The sequence below is a fragment of the Giraffa tippelskirchi genome, chromosome X (assembly GCF_054371585.1).
Source record: "Giraffa tippelskirchi isolate mGirTip1 chromosome X, T2T-mGirTip1v1.2.pri, whole genome shotgun sequence".
Lineage (NCBI taxonomy): Eukaryota > Metazoa > Chordata > Mammalia > Artiodactyla > Giraffidae > Giraffa > Giraffa tippelskirchi.
This window is the reverse complement of record NC_137289.1, coordinates 42858391-42864080: the sequence shown is the minus strand read 5'-3', so window position 1 is coordinate 42864080 and position 5690 is coordinate 42858391. Positions and strand designations below refer to the sequence as shown.

The 5690-nt window shown below is 39.3% G+C and overlaps 1 pseudogene; it reads left to right on the top strand.

Moving 5' to 3' along the window:
- The first annotated feature begins 4385 nt into the window (after positions 1-4385).
- Positions 4386-4838, top strand: LOC145535633 (protein FAM209 pseudogene; annotated as a pseudogene).
- Positions 4839-5690: the final 852 nt, after the last annotated feature.

The following is a 5690-nucleotide window of genomic DNA, read 5'->3' as shown; positions in this document are numbered from 1 at the left end:
TCTGTTTCTCCACTGCTCCCCTGTAAATAAATTCTTCAGTACCATTCCTCTAGATTCCATATATATGTGTTATGATATTTATCTTTCTCTTTCTGAGTTACTTCACTCTGTATAATAGGTTCTAGGTTCATCCACCTTATTAGTGAAGTGAAAGTCGCTCAGTCATGTCCAATTCTTTGCAACCCCATGGACAATACAGCCCATGGAACATTCTCCAGGCCAGAATATTGGAGAGGGTAGCCTATCCTTTCTCCAAGGGATCTTCCCAACCCAGGAATCTAACCCAGGTCCCCCACATTGCAGGCAGATTCTTTACCAGCTGAGTCACAAGGGAAGCCCATCCACCTTACTAGAACCGACTCAAATGTGTTCCTTCTTATGGCTGAGTAATATCCCATTGTGTATAAGCACCACAACTTCTTTATCCATTCATGTGTTGATGGACATCTAGGTTGCTTCCATGTTCTAGCTGTTGTAAATAGCACTGGAATGAACAATGGGATACATGTGTCTTTTTCAATTTTTGTTTCCTCGGGGTATATGCCTAGGAGTGGGATTGCTGGGTCATAGGGTATACTGCTCTTTTACACGTGCTTTCGGACATCCTGGGCTAGAAATAAATGTAGTGTTCTAGTGTACTCTATACAGTACTGTGCTGAAAAAAACACAAAAGCACAACCGTTTGTAGAGGATGCGCGCATGAGGCAATGTCTGCCAGACACGTGAATTAACTGACGTGACTGGACATGGGAATGCAAGTTTGAATCTTTGAAATTTCACAGTTTGAAGATTCCTATGTAAGGGACTTACTGTATTCTCACATGGTGAAAGGAGCTAGGGAGCTCTGTGAGTTCTCTTTGTAAGAGCATTAATCTCCATTCTTGAGGGCTCCACCCTCCTGACCTAAATATCTCCCAAAGGCCCCACCTTCTAATATCCTCACACTAGACATTAGGTTTACAACATGAATTTTGGGGGTGCCACTTTCATACAAAAGCTGTATGTGTGTGTATGTGTGTGTGTAGTTGAGTTGATTTCTGCTCTCGCTTCTTACCTCATGAGCTGTAAGTCTTACCATGTACCAGTACTAGTCGTATACCAGTACTTCTCTATGTAAGTATGTAGGCTAACCATATGCTTTAAAATCTAGTAAGGACAACCTTCATGCTCATTCATCTTCTTTTTCAGAAATGTCCTGCCTCTTATAACATGTTTGTTTTTCCACATATATTATAGAATTAGCTTACTTCTCATACCAATCACATTAGTATTTTTTTGAAATCTCATCATAATTTTAGAATAATTTGGGGACAATTGATATCTGTATAAAATCTTTTCATACTCCCAAAAGATACATCTTTCCATTTCGTCATGCATTTCATTGTGTTTTTCAGTAGTATTTCAGAATTTTCTTCAAATAGCTGTTGCATATTTTTTATTTGTCCTTAAATGTATTCTTAATATTTATCTGTTTCTAGCTATTATAAATGATGTCTTCCATTATAAATGTAATTGGTTGTTAGTGTATAGGAAGACTGTTCTATATATTATTATTTTTATCCAGCCATCTAGCTCAATTCCTTTAAAATACAGCTGTCCCTCAATATCTCTGGGAGATTGGTTCTAAGACACCACTGCCAAAGATCAGATACCCAAATCCACAGATGTTCAAGTCTCTTATAATAAGAAGCATAGCATTTTAGGATTTGCATATAAACTGCCCATATCCTCTCATATACTTTAAATCATCTCTAGATTACTTATACTACCTAATACAATGTAAATGATATGTAAATAGTTGCCAGCATGTGGTAAATTTGAATTTTGATTTTTGGAAATTTCTGGATTTTTTTAAATAAATATTTTTAATCCACACTTCGTGAATCCCTGCATGCAAAACCCATGGATAGGAAAGGCTGACTGTATAGAGTACTTTTCTTTGGAGTCTCCTGTCGTCAGCAAATAATGTTAATGTTGCCTCCATTGCTCTATGTTTTAAAAATAAACTTTAAAAAACCTTAGAATGATTTTAGACTAACAAAAAAAGTGAAGATAGTTGCCATATATCAGAAAGTTCCAAAATATCACACATATTGTTATAAACTAGCATGCCTACTTTATTTCTAAGATTTGTCCTATTAAAATTTTCTTAGTTTTTACCCAATGTCCTTTTTCTGACCCAGGAACCCATCCCGGATCCCACATTGCATGTAGTAGATGTCTCCTTAGGCTCTTCTTGGATGTGACAATTTCTCAGACTTCCCTTATTTTTCATGACCTTGATAGTTTTGAGGAGTACTAGTCAGGTATTTTATAAAATGTTCCTCAACTTGGATTTGTCTGATGTTTTTCCTATTAACCTGGAACTATGAATTTTTTTTTTGGGGGGGGTGTCTTCCTTTGTGGTTCAGCTGGTAAAGAATCCAACTGCATTGCGGGAGACCTGGGTTTGATCCCTGGGTTGGGAAGATCCCCCGGAGAAGGGAAAGGCTACCCACTCCAGTATTCTGGCCTAGAGAATTTCATGGACAGTATAGTCCATGGGGTCGCAAAGAGTCAGACATGACTGAGTAACTTTCATTTTCACTTTCACTTCATGGATTTTGGGGGAAGAAGACCGCAGAGGTTGAGTGTCCTTTTTACCATGTGATACGATCTACATGTCTTATCCCTGGTAATGTTGACCTTGACCACTGGGCTGAAGTAGTGTTTGTCAGGTTATTCCACTGTCAAGTTACTCTTTTTCCCCCTCGCCATATTGCTGTATTTTTTTGAATGAAGTCACTATGTGACTTTTTGAATGAAGTCACTCTTAAGGAATAGGGAGCTCCACCTCCTTGAGAGCACAATTACCTATGTCAGTTATCTGAAATTCTTTCGCGTGGGAAATTTGTCTATTGTCTCACATGTATTCAATCATTTATTTATATCAGTACGGACCCATAGATATTCATTTTATACTTTGGGATATAATCCCAAAAGATGACTAACTTAATTTATTACGTTGCTCGTCTTGTTACAGTTTTGGCCATTGGAAGCTCATTCCTGTCTTCTTTGACATAACTCCGTTACTTCAGGGCTTTTTTATTTTTTTAAAATTTTAAAGCACTTCCTTTTTGATACAGTAAGATCCCCCAGACTCCTCTTCTACATTTCCTCTCTGAGCCCTACAATCAGTAATTTCTCCAAGAAGCCTGGTTCCTTTTATTGGAAAAGAGGATTGGGAACCAAGATCTGTGCTTATTTCTACATCATTGTTTCTTTCAGATTTTGGGAGTATCATTTCTCTTAAGCCCTTTCAGCTAAGAAGGCAAAGAAATATATGTATGTATACTCATGGGCCATCTATTTCACTGCTCAATTCAAGTATGCATGTGTAACAGTATCAGGATTGTTAACCTGTACCCCTACGAGAAAGAACACTATAAACTAGATTACACTGCTTTTATATTTTACTTTCAGTCTTGCAAACTCCATTCATTTCCGAAGTTACTTAAGTCAGGGGATCTTAGTGAGGTGGTTTCATACATTTGTAATATAATTCCATTCTTTAGTCAAATTCTGCATTCTATTCTTGATGTCAGTTTTTCTTAAATATGCATGCATTGCTTTACTTTTTGTGCTGTAAGGTTCTTCTGGTTTTGACAAATATGTAGTGTCATGTATCTTCCATAACATCATACAGAATAGTTTCACTGCCCTAAAACATCCTTTATGCCTGGAGAAGGAAATGGCAACCTACTCCGGTATTCTTGCCTGGGAAATCCCAGGGATTGAGGAGCTGGTGGGCTACTGTCCATGGGGTCTCAAGGAGTCACACACGACAGCGACTGAGTACAGTCATTTTTAAGAACAGTGTTGGCCACACAAAACACATCAGTGGCTCCTAGTTTGTGGCCTCTGGTTTAATATCTTACTTTCCCACTTGTCCCTCTGCTCCATAGGGGTACATGCCCATGGGGCTGCTCTGCTCAGCCCAGTGTTTGGATTCAACAAATGGAATAATGAAAATCGAAAACGGACCCACCCTCCCAGTAGAGCACCAGGTTCAGAAAGAATACATTGGCATGGAAATGGCATTCTGTCACTCCCCACCTCTTTTTCAATTGCCCTCTGGAAATTTCGCTATTTCCCTTTAAGCCCTACTCCCAGTTGACCCCTGCAAGCCTTCTTACCCTCGGCCCTGAAGTCATCACAATGGCCACATGGGTTCTGGTGGGGGCGGGGCCCTCTATGACGTCACCAAGGGCCCAGCCCTGGCTGGTCCTCAGTCTCCAGGTGCCAGGGCAAACCAGCGCACCAGGAGCTGTTTCCTCTCGGCTCACATGTGGTCCATCAAATGGTTCCTGTGCTTTTCCACGGGTGTTACCTGTGTCTGCGCCTTAATGTTTACTTCTCTGAGAGAGAGAGCCGAAGAAATCCAGGGGAAGATGCTCTGCGGAGGATACAGTCTAATTCAGCAAAATCAACCAGAGCATGCCCGAGACTGGCTTAAGATCATGTTTCCCTGGCTTTTCTTCATTGTGCTCATGTATGTGACAGTGAAGTTGATGGGAGAGAGTGGTGAGAGTAATGTGCAGACTCCTCCTGCCTGTCAGGGCGGTTCATTTGGCTCTCCGGGACAGAAAAAGAAAAATGCTTCCCCAGACAAAGACTATATGTTTGCCACCTTAACCCAGCTGGAGATGGACCTTGTGAAATTTGTGTCCAGGGTGCGGAATCTGAAACTTGCCACGGCAACCTGCAGTAACCTCAATGCTCCCAATGTCGAGGTTCCTGCAGATGCACACAATAACATTACACTGTATGAACTCTGGTGCGACGAAGACTCCGATTGAGTGGATTTGTATGTCAGAGTAGGAGAGGAATTGTTGATTGTTGACATACCTTATCCAAACTAATAAAACTATTCTGAAGCAAAAGAAAAAAGCCTCTGATATTTTTTATTTGCTCTACAGTTTGACCTTTTCCAGAGTGTCGTATAATTGGCAGCATGCAGTGTATAACCTTTTCCAGACTAGCTTATTTTACTTTATAACATTCATTCAGATTTCATCCATCTCTTTTTGTGATTTGCTAGCTAATTTCTTTTTATTCTTGAATAATATTCTGCTATGTTGATGTACCAAAGTTTGTTTACCCAGTCGTCTACTAAAGGACACTTTGGTTGCTTCCAATTTGTGGGTGAGAGAGAGAGAGTATGAATTAAGCTGTTATAAAATTCATGTGCATGTTTTTGTGTGGGTATTAACTAGCAAATCATTTGATGAGCAGTCTAGGAGTGTAATTGATAGATCATGTGGTATGACAATGTTTAGCTCTGTAAGAAATTGCTTCCAAAGTGATTCTACCATTTTGCAATCCCACTAACAAGGAATGAGAGTTCCTGTGGTTCCTCATCTTTGCCAGTAATTGGTTTGTCAGATTTTTGTATTTGACCATTCCAATAAGTGTGTAGTGGTATCTCATTATTTTAGTTTCACCAGTCTACTCTAAAAAGTTATCTTATTTCCGTATTTCCATTGCAGCATTTCCATTGTGTTTTATTACCATAAATTCTTCAGGAGTTTTATCTTTAATCTGAGGTTTAAATAGATCTACTGCTCAGCAGAACTTCTGCTGCTGTTTATACCATCAGTGATTATTTTGCTTAAATAGTCTTCTAATAATATTTTCATGAAGGACTCATA